General features: G+C 52.4%; 1 protein-coding gene and 1 long non-coding RNA gene across 2 annotated transcripts in view; one reads left to right on the top strand and one right to left on the bottom strand.

Annotated features, from left to right (window-relative positions):
- Positions 1-11,260, top strand: part of SSBP3 (single stranded DNA binding protein 3) — a 166,535-nt gene that overhangs the window by 22,113 nt on the left and 133,162 nt on the right. The window lies entirely within an intron of this gene.
- On the bottom strand, positions 6,211-7,093 carry LOC104993750. The gene is made up of 2 exons (XR_825868.1): positions 6,635-7,093; positions 6,211-6,554 (listed from the first exon to the last, which is right to left on the bottom strand). It is a non-coding gene; the product is annotated as an uncharacterized LOC104993750 (long non-coding RNA).

Here is an 11,260-nt window from a genome sequence, read left to right on the forward strand (position 1 = left end):
CTACCCCTACCCCTCTCCCTGCCTAGGCCTGCTCTGGAGACTTGGACGGGGAGCTGGCGTGACCACTGGCCAGTGAGGAGCTAAGGTTTGTCCTGATCTGTAGGTCCATGTGAGCTGTTCGGTAATGAGAGGTTCCTGTTCCCAGGAAGCCACTGCAGAAATGGAAAGCAGGGAGGGCTGAAGAGATGGTGAACCTTGTATGTTGGGAAAGAAAAAAATTGAGTAAGTTTTGGAATGCTTCTATGTTTGGAAATAAAATTTGTGACTGTGTATTTCTGTCATTAGGGTGGAGTGTGAACCCTGAGACTTAGATACCACATGTTGCCAGGCAGTGCCAGGCTTCTTACCTCAGGGCCTTTGCACAGACATTCTCCCTGCTTGGAGCACCTCCCTTTGTTCTCTCTCTCTATGGGGAATCCCTAATCATTGCTCGTGTCGTGTTTTTGTCTATTGCATGCCCCTGACCGTCATTCCTTTCCCAGAATGGAGTGCCTGTTGCTGGGCTGTGCTTCAGTCTCATCTAGGGATGAGCGAGAACTTTGTGCACTTGTGATGACTTCCTCCTTTCTTCCTGGCCTACTGGGCTGGCATTCGGATCTTAGTTCCTTGACTAGGGATCAAACCCATGACTCCTGCAGTGGGACTGAGGAGTCTTAACCACTGGACCACCGGGAAAGTCCCATGTCTCAATTTAAGACATCATCTAATTATAAGAAAAGTCTCACAATCATCTTTGAGGCCATGGGATAGGGCCCATAAACTCGGGGGCTTGACACCTAGTTCAGATCTGTGGACAGAGTGATCGAGGACCCCCACCTCCCAGGGCTCTGTTCTCTGTGAATGGCTCCCTAAAGCCTCAGTGTCCTCAGGACATGTCCACATGTGGCTGCCTGTTTTGAGCCCTGGTTTTGGTGTTTGCCTTTCTTTTGTGAAATAGATTTCTGATGTTGATGGAGCCTCGGACCTGAAGTGTCCTCAGAGATGTGTGCAAAAATGTCCAGTACTCAATTAGCCCAGCTTACATCTACTGCTGAGGGCTCTAGGCTGGGTGCCCTGTGACTCTTCTCTTGCCAGGTTTTTCTGTTTTGTGACGGGGATTGAGAAGTGGGTGTGCAAGGTCAGGAGTCCTGCAGTGTCACTCAGCTGGAGTCTTGTTTAGTTGCTAAGTTGTGTATGACTTTTGTGATCCCATGGACTATAGCCCACCAGGCTCCTGTGTCCATGGGATTTCCCATTCAAGAGTACAGGACTGTTGCCATTTCCTTCTCCAGGGGATCTTCCCGAGCCAGGGATTGAACCTGCATCTCCTGCTCAGCAGATGGAATTCTTCACCGCTGAGCCACCGGAAAGCCCAGGGGATGTTAACCTAGGATGATGGGAAGCAGCTGGTTCTGATTCCGCTAACTCTCCCTGCTTATCCGTGCAGGAATATTTTATGATGTGACCCCCTGTAATTCAGAGTTGGTGGCGATTTTATCAGCTCACACAAATCTACAGTTGACCTTTGCATTATCTGAGAAGACTTGTGTTTGCTTAGCCGCGGAGGATAAACAGGATTCCAGGGGGTGGTTCAGGACTCTGGGCTGTGGGTTTTTGTGCAGCAGCCATGGCTTCTAATTGTGAGTGGCTCTTATCTGTGCTTCCCGGAAGATCTGGCCACACCTGGCGGCAGTGGTGGGGGGTTTCTTTGGTTCCAAGCTGGCCATTCAGGGTTTTCCTGGGACTTGAAATGCTCACTCCCTTTAAATCATCACTTTCTAGTCAGGCTGTCCTAATGCTATCAGCTCAGAATACTCCAGAATCCGCTGAGGAGTCAGAGCAGATACTTGTTTTTCACGCTGATAGTCAGTCTAGTCTTTCCTTCTTCAAATAGTTGATGCCCCTGAGGTGTGGCTCCTGACAAAAGGACATGGGCAAATGCTTTGTCCTCACAGAACTTACAGACATTCTTTCCCTTTACCGGGGGCTTGTGTGTTTTAAGATGCTAACCGCAGATATTTAAACGGAAGGCACATCCTGCAGGTTCAGATGGGCTTTTCCTCCAAGAAGTTACCTGAATGTATTATTCTAGGCTCTCCTTGGCTCCCCTTGACCGGAAAATAGCTAGGTCACGCTTGCCTCCGCCTCAGTCCTCTGGCCATCATGCTGGCTGGGTCTGTGATTTTTGGACTTAGTCACCTGAAGATAACGGAGTGTTTGCTCCTTTGTCTGTAAAGCGATGGTAGGATACATCTGTGGTCCCAGCGTCTGGTGTGTGGCTTCATGGAGCCGAGCCATCCAGCACCTTGTCAAGGTATGACTGAGAGTTTGGAGAAAGTGATGATTTGATTGTACCTTGGAGACAAGAGAAGAGTTGGAACAAAAATGTCCTTGTACAGCTGTTATTCTAGTGAAAAATTTTTAAGAATTGGTTACTGGGAGCACAAACCCACAAGGCCAGAAAAGAGTGGAGGGAACGCTGATTTTCAGGAAGCTTTCAGCCAACCTGAGTTAAGTTTCCTGGGCTTTACCAAAAACACAATCCCCCTCCTAGGGGGCCCCCCTTGGGGGCTGGGCGTGCAGTCGGGCCCAGGCCACCTCGGAGAGGCGCAGGTGCCCGCCATAACACCTCCCTTTCCGGTGAGTCAGCGAGTTTGTCCTGGAATATCCCGCCCCGGGGGTGGGCCAGGGTCACGGGCTGGGGGCCACTCTGGCCCGCTGCTTCTCAGGAAGCCCCATCCAGACATGGCTTTTTTCCTGCTCCCTATTTTCTTTTCAAAAATGTTTTTAACATAGATGTGTCACCATGGAGTTCTTTTCATGAGGGCAAAAGCTGGTTCTGATCCAGAACCCATTGTGGCCTGATCCTTGGTCTTCATTATTTGGTGGGGCAGTTGCTGGGGCCTGACCAGGGCTGGTGGGTGGGGTGAGGTGAGGAGGAACCATGAGGAGGAGCTGCCCTGATAATGAAGGGAAGAGGTCGGGGGGAGGTGTGATTTCACTGTCCCGGCCACAGACAGGACCACGCCCCTCTGAAACAGCAGCATATGTGCTCTGGGGGAGGGTCTGCCCCTGACCTGGTGCAGGAGCCATGGCCACCACCAGCTTGGCCATCCAGCCCGGCCCAGCCCACACAGGAGGGAGGAGCCTGAAACAGCTCTCCCAGCCTCTCTCTGGCCGATTGGCCCTGATCCCTTCTCCCTCTTTTGAGTACAGGCTCTCCCCACTCCTCAAACCCTCCTTGTCCCCACTGCCCGGGTATGTGTGAGCCCCCAGTGCCTGCCGCGCAGTTGGTGCTCGTAAAAGTCTAGATTTTAAAACTGTGGGCATGAAGGACTTGATGGGCTGTGAGAGATGCTCTTGTGGGAGTGCAGGGGCTATACTGCCCTGTGTCGTGCTTGGCACGTTGTAGGTCTTCTGCCCTTTGGGTGAATGGAGCAGTGCCCAGAGAAGCAGGACTCTGGCGTGGGCGGCAGCCCCCAGAGGGAAGGAGCTGAGGTTGTTTTGCGTAGGAGGGCTGTGGTCTATGCAAGAGGGCTGCTCCTGTGGCTCCTGCCTTTCTCCTGCTGTCCCTCCTGCTTTCCCAGGAGGCAGACAGCCTCCTGGCCTTACTCTTAAACTGCCCCTTAGTTGGTTTGGCCTCCATGGGGATGGCTGGCTTGCTTTTTTAATGTAAGGCATCCTGTCTCTCCCTTACTAAAATCAAAATCAAACCCAAATTGAAGTAAATCAGGAGCTGCAATGAAGACAGCCCAAAGATTCCCTTGACTGTGGGACTGAGAGCCAGATATTGAGGGTCTTTTGGGTCTGACCTTGCCCACGTTTCAGATTTTGCCATCTTTATGGCAGACCTCATCCCAGTGTTTGGCATGCTCCACTTCACTGTAGATTAATCATTACGGCCTCCCGCTGAGATAGACAGTGGTCTTAAGGGGAAAACCCCAAAGGGCCACCAGGTCTGTGGGATTTTAGAGAGCGGCTGAGGGTGCAGAGGGGACCCGGGGAGGGAGGGGGTAGTGTGTTGCTGGCGAAAGCCCCCGAGGACTAGAAAACCCAGCACCTTGCACCTGCTGCCTCGCTCCTGTAGAGAGGGTGTCATGTCTGTCACTGGCTGACACTTGCAGGGTTTTTCTTTTCTCCAAATAAATAATTCTTTGTCTCTCTTCAGGGTGGCAGATCAGGGCTGGAGAGAGGCAGCCGATCAAAGGCAGCCTCGCTGACTTTGAACAAGTGGGCTGAGGAGGCGTTCTGGACAGGCGTGGGGTGGGGGAAGGAGAGGGGACCGAGGAAAACCAGTGGGCTGCAGAGACAGGCGGGGTGACACCTGAAGCCAGCACCTCCTAAAACCGGTGATCCTGCGTTTCTTGCCTGGGGATGTGTGAGTGAAATATTAGGCTCGGGGGAGAGTTCCTTCCTCAGAGGAGAAAGCGGGCTCCCTTTTCCTGTCCCTTTGTCTCTGGTCCCCTTTGTCCCAGCCCTCCAGCTCTGCGGCCTCCCCTCCCCCCACGGTTCCTTCCTTTGTCCCCCGCCACTCACCAGCGAAACTCACCAGCGAAACTTAACTCGAGCCTCCAGCCGCCCGAGGCCCCCGTCTCCTCTGCTCCCCATGAAACAAAAGTAGCTGGTAGGTCCTGGCCTGGCTGTCAGCACGCGGACTCAAAGGAGCCAGACAGGGCCCTGGCCCCCAAAGGTGGTGGCTGGTTAGTTTTGAAGTTAGGTGCTCGCTGTTGGCAGCCCCCTCAGAGGGAGCTGTGTTAATTGAGGGGACCTGCTGCCCTAGTTACAGAGGTCTGGGGCTGCAAATGTAGCTGGGGGACTCTCTTCTCTGGTGAAGCCCCTCTTTCTCCTGCTCTAAGTGGTCCTGGGCCTTCTTACTCATGAGCTCTGTGTGCAGAACTTATCCCTAAAAATAAGGATGTGCCAAACTCTAAAAGAGCCAAACCCACACTTCTGGGTACCGAAACACCTACTTTTGTTTTAAGATTGTCTTAATCATCTTTAAGCAAGCGTTAGCAGTCACCTGGGGGGTAAGCAAAGATCAGGGGAGAAAAACTGAAAGTTGAAAAAATCTGTCTGTTAACTTAGTTTGTTAAGAGTATGGGAAAGGATGGACTTGATTCCGTTTTTTCATGATGAAAATGGGAACTCCAGTGCCTGAGTTCTAACCTGATGGCTTCCTGGGTGTGTGGCCCAGGGCGCTGGAGAGAGAGAGGGACCTGAGGCCCACAGAGAGGGTTGCAGGAGCCTGTGTGCGTCTGTGGGGCAGAGCAGAACTGTGGTGGCTTGGAGAGGCTTCATCATTGCTGGAGTGGGTTTCCCTACTTAAAATGTTTAAGTTCCTAATTTAATTACTTGCGTTTAGAAGATAACATGTAAATTTTGAAATGTTGTATTCAAAATGCACAAAAAAATGCTGTTATAGGTTTTCACAGGCGTTTTGGGCATCAGTGTTCTAAGTGCTGTCGCCAGAGCCGCTTTAATCTTCTGACCCACCTTTCTTACACGTGTCGCTTGTACTCCGTCTCAGTTGTTTGAGATACGGTTTTTCAAACTTACGTATGATTCTGTCTCTAAGAATGTTATCCGAAGCCACAGGGACCCATGATAACGTTAAGACAGTTGAATATGTAAGATTTGTCTCCTAAGTTTCTCTTGCTAGAAATGCTGCGGCAGATAGCAGACCCCGGTTCTGATGCTTGAGAGTGGGGAGGGCACCCTTCCTGAGTGTCCCTGCATGACCCTGATGTTTCTCTGAGCCTCAGAGTCTTCATCTGTCAAAATCAGAGGATAACAGTGCCTAAGGGTTGCTTCTCAGGGTTAAATATGTGAGGAACGCAGGACCGTGCCCTGTATACAGCAAGCACTCAGCAAATGCAGCATTGGAGGTTGGACTGGTTGGAGCACTCTGGCCATTCTGGTTTGTAGAGTGACTTTGAGGGCTTATCAGATGACACCTGGGGGCAGCCCTTGTGGGGAAAGACAAGACCCTCGTGCGCTTTGGGATTGGGGGAACTTCCCAGAGGAAAAGGAAAGAGGTTGCAGTTTTAGCTGTTGAGAACGCAGTAATGGGGTGAGGTGAGGTCTGTGAAACCCCTCCAACCCCCCCAGTAGTCGCTGTGGTCCATCCGCTGGCATTCCCAGAGCGGAATGTTTTAAAAGTCCTTGGTTTAGGGCCCCTGTACCCAGCTGGTAAGGGTAACCAGTCTATAGATAGGACTCAGAAAACATTGAGGTTTTGTCTTTTAATGATCTTTATTTCAAAGCTGGCAAAAGCTTAACTAGAGATGTAGCAGGTGCTGGGTTCTGTGTGTGCTCACAGATGTCTGTCGTCATTGCTGTGGTCATTGTTTGCCATCCCAGAGCTGCGGGTGACAGATGACACTCACATCCCCTGCTTCTTGGCTGGGCTGGAAGCTCCTGGGGTGGACAGTGGCCTCGGTGTATGTGTCATAGGTGCACAGGTTTACGGGACAGATTTGCATCGCCGTTTGTCAATAAGTCCTGCTTTGAATATCCACCTCTGGTGTGCCGGTGGTGGGGGAGCTGGGATTCCCAATTTAGATGCTGACGATAATCTGAAACTGAAACAATCAGAAGAGTGTGTCTCATGAAAAAGAGAGCAGGGGGGGATAACAGCTCAGCCGGAAGTTCTCACCTGGCTGCGGGGGTCCAGACTGACCTCGTGTGGAGGGCGCCACCTTGAAGCCAGTTTTTCCTCTTCAGATGACTGTACTCCATTTGGGAGAATTAGCGAAACAAAATGGAAATGGGCGATGTGTTCAGTTACTTTGTGAGGCTTTGAGTGGTGGATCCCTTCTTGCATTTGTGAACTCTGTCCCAAGGTTAGGTGTCCCTGGCCCCAAAGTGAGAAAGTCTAATGGAGAAAGAGGTTGGCGGGGGTAAAACCAGGTAAAATTAATTTCAAAAGACTAAAGGTCTTAACCCGAGCGGGTAGAGGGCAGGGGTCAGGGGCATGTTTCTTTTCTGAATAAGTAAGGCCTCAAAGCTCCCCGCCGCATGCGTGCACACGCGTGCGTGTGCGAGTGTGTCAGTCACAGCAGAAACAAAATAGAGAACCGCGCCCCCGCCGTGTGTGTGTGTGTGTGTGTGTGTGTGTGTGTGTGTGTGTGTGTGTGTGTGTGTGTGAGAGTCGCACAGTGGAGACAAACCTACTCTGTGTGTGTGTGTAAAGCATGTGTGTTTAGAGACCCAGAGGGAGGGGGCAGGGCCTAGGAGCGGTGGATGGCTCAGGCTGGGGGAGGGGTTACTATTTGCATAACTGATTGTTGCTCTTGGGGATTGTGGTGGAGGATGGGAGGCTAGCACAAAGGCTCTTTCCTCCCCCTCTCCTTCCTGACCCCTCCTCCTTTCTCCTTTCTTCCCCTTCCCTCCCCCTTCCCATGCCAGAGCCCTGAGTCTCCTCCGCACCACCTGTGCCCCCTCTAATGGCCCAGGGGTGGCCTTGCTCTTGGTGCCCTGTGGATGAGGTTTTTACCGCCTGGTCCCCAACTGCAGGCAGGGCCACCGCAGCCGTCTGTCAAGTCAAGATAAAGTCCAAAAGGAAGGGCTGTGTGTCTCTCTTTAAAAGCTGGTACTTCATAAAAAACGGTTTCTGCCTGAGCTCTCAAGTTCTTGCCTTCACCATCTTTTCCGTCTAGAGACTGGAGGTTTCTGGAGGGAGACCATGGCTGGTGTCCCCTCACATAAGCTGGTTTTCCAGGGCCTATTTCCTGTGACCCACAGCTTGACACTTGCTGGAAAGCAGAAGCGGCTGGTAGCTGGGCTGTCCCATAACAGCTTCAACCAAGCCTTTGGGAATCCCACAGAGAGAAGGCCGAGGCCCGTGTTCTGGCATGGGCTTGAGACTCACTCTTGCAGACCCTAAACAGTAATACCTGGTGGGTCCACCATGTGTCTTTGCTAAACCAGTAAATGAATGAGTACGTGTGCTGTGACCCCAAAGCAAAGTAAATGCCACCCAGAGGTCTGTCATCCACTTCTGGGCTTTTCTGTCTAGCATGTCTGTGTATTGAGTGCCCCCCCAGGAGGCCTGTCTCCCTGCCTGAGCCTCAGTTTCCCCATCAGGAAAATGGTGGTAACAGTTCTTGGTCAGGCTGTCGTGAGACTCAAGTGAAGTTCCCCAGAGGGTCCTGCCCATCATTGGGGAACTTGGGGACAGAGCAGGCCTTGAACAAGTGGAGAACTACCTGTCAGAAGGCTCCTGGGCCATGTGAAATGACCTGAAGGGGCAGGCCTGGTCAGCATCGTCTGCCCCCCTGTTTGTTTTGCCACAGAACAAGGTTATCTGTGACATTAGACTCCTAGGTTGTGCTGAGGAGGTAGGGTACCAAATTGCTATTGACATCTCCCTTGGGGGGGGGGTCCCTCCCCCGCCCCACCTTGCATACCCAAGGTTGATCTTTGTATTTAAGATCTGGCTACAGTTCTTTCATAAAATGAAGACTGAAAACGTTTTTAAAGCAAGTTCATGCCCTGGAGGCCAGTTAGCTCCCTGGCACTCTGAATTGGATTGGGCGGGGTCAGTATTTGAGCCGTGAGCTGCAAATCCCTCTGGGTTCCTGAGGGGCTGGAGTTGTGTGCTTGCTGTTCCTGGCAGGTCCCTGCGGGGAGTGTGGGGTTGTTCTGGTTGGCTAGAGGATGGAGGAGAGGGATGTGGAAGCTTGCTTCACTTGGTACAGCTTCACTGACTGCTTGGTTTCTCTGAGCCACGGATTCTTCCCCTGTGAAATGTGGGCATCCATCACACGATGGGTGAGGGTGCTTGGTGACCAGATCTTACTCTGGAAAATGTTAGGTATTGGGCATGGATAAGGGCTTCCCTAGTGGGTCAGCGGTAAAGAATCTGCCTGCAGTGTAGGACATGTGGATTCGATCCCTGGGTTGGGAAGATTCCCTGGAGAAGACAATGGCTACTCACTCCAGTATTCTTGCAGGGAGAATTCCATGGACAGAGGAGCCTGGTGGGCTATAATCCATGGGGTCGCAAAGAGTTGGACAGGATTTAGTGACTAAACAACAACAATCCCAGAAAGGCTTGGACAGTTCATGAACTGGAGGGTGGGAGGGACCTGACCAGAGGTGCCTGGAAGGATCGATGACTCTGCCCTTTGTGGCTTGCCGAGGGGATTAATAACAAAGGTCAGTGGGATGAGGCAGCCTTCCCAGGGTGTTTGCCCAGAGGGACCATCTTCTTGGAGCCCGTGGTTCCTGGTGAGTAGCCATAGGAGTGAGAGCTCAGGCGTGCCAGCCACCTGGCTACTCTGGCCTCGGACTCTAGACACCACTGGACGCCTGCACACATTCCTGTTCCCCTGCCTCTTAGCTGCTTCCAGAAGGCTGCTCAGATGGCCTGGCACCCCCCCAAAGGTGGGCTCACAGCCCCGTGCCCATTGCCTTTTTGAGCCCTTCAGGCAGCTTTTCTTGGAAACTCCTGAGTGCTCTTAGGGGAGGCATCAGTAGTAGCCTGTCTTTCCTGTTGAGAACGCTTATAGTTGGGCTTCTCTGGTGGCTCAGACAGTAGAGAATATGCTTGCAATACAGGAGACCTGAGTTTGATCCCTGAGTCAGGAAGATCCCCTGGAGAAGGGAATGGCTACCCACTCCAGTATTCTTGCCTGGAGAATTCCATGGACAGAGGAGCCTGGCGGGCTACAGTTCGTGGGGTTGTAAGAGTTGGACGCAACTGAGCAACGTTCACACACAGGCTTACAGTCTAGTAGAGATGACATCTCTAGTGGAGATGAAAATAATTAGTGGTCAGTCCAGCTCCAGTTGGAGAAGGAAATGGCAATCCACTCCAGTATTCCTGCCTGAAGAATCCCGTGGACAGAGGAGCCGCTTTCCCTGTCTCCAGCTCCAGCGGTCTTCCCTGGAACAGGCTCAGCCCATGGTACTCAGCTTAGACACCTAGATGTGCAGCCTCTGGGTATAAGTAGGCTGGTGGAGGAGGGGTCTGCTGTGGGTTGTTTTTTTTTTTTTTGCTGCACCAGGTCTTAGTTGTGGCATGTGGGATATAATTCTCTGACCAGAGATCAAGCCCAGGTCTCCTGCATTGGGAGCACGGGGACTTAGCCAGTGGACCACCAGGGAAGTCCCTCTTGTTTTTTTAAAGACACTTGCTGAAAACAAAAACCCCAAACAGTTGCCAGCCCATCTAAACCATCCAGACCACCCCAGAGGCCTGATTGACTGCGATTCCCGTAACCCCCCAGCTCTGTAACCAGAGTCAGGGAGAGTAGCATCTGCTTTATATAGAAGTGGAAACTGAGGCCCATGGAGGGAAGAGGCTGCTTTGATTGATGGAAAGGGGCCCCAGAGGCTGTTAAAAATTTCCCTCCAGCCCTTAGCAGTGGGTTGGTAGGTCTCACCTTGCTCCCTAGGCCGTTGCCATTGGCAACCAACTTCCCCTATTGGTTCTGGGGGCCCTTGAGGGGAAGAGGGAAGAAGGTGGAAGCCAGGCTGTCAGTCAGTCAGGTGGCATTTGGGTGTCAGTGTCAGTGGGTTAGTGCTGGTGACAGTCGGAGGAGGGCCGGGGCACATCAGAGTCATCCGGTGCACAGGCCCAGATCTTGCTACGAATTGTTCCCAGTACTGGGGAAATTCTATGCAGGGATGCCTCACTTTGTGCAAAAAGATGCCTTCCTACCCCTCCTCCCTCCACCTTACACACAAAAAGGAAATTTGAAGAGAAGCAAAGACGGCTAGAGACAGACTAGGCTAACGTTAAGGTCTGCTTGGTTCAGGCAGCCTTAGCTCCTGTCCCGGCCCAGCTGTTCTCCAGCTCTGTGGCCTTCTGCTAATTGCTTAGTCCTGCTGAACCTCAGTTGACTCATCCGTAAAATAGGGGTCAAGGCCCCGGTGTCCACTGGCAGTGCAGGGGAGCAGTGCTTAGCACCATGCCTGACACCCCTGAGCGCTCAGAAAGGGGTTGCTGTTGTAAGAAGAATTGGAACGCTGCGGTGGGTTGGTTACTGTTTGTTGAGTGTCATCTCGGTCCTGCCAGAGGCTTGGCACTCAGGGGAGACAGAGCTGGGTGAGGATCAGATTGGTTGCCATCCAGAAGGGCGGACAGATCAATTGACGATCGAGTGGGCAGGTCACAGTCAGTGCTGGGAGGAGGACACAGGCGGAGTCTGACATCCGGAAAGGGGTGTTGCCTGCTGCATCAGGGGCTGGGAGGGCTTCCTGGAAAGGGGGTGTGGCAGCGGAGCTTCAAAGAAGACAAGAGAGAGAGAAAGTGGACGGGAGGGCATCCCAGGCA

This window comes from Bison bison, unplaced genomic scaffold (genome assembly GCF_000754665.1).
Source record: "Bison bison bison isolate TAMUID 2011002044 unplaced genomic scaffold, Bison_UMD1.0 scf7180017864244, whole genome shotgun sequence".
Taxonomy (NCBI): Eukaryota; Metazoa; Chordata; class Mammalia; order Artiodactyla; family Bovidae; genus Bison; species Bison bison.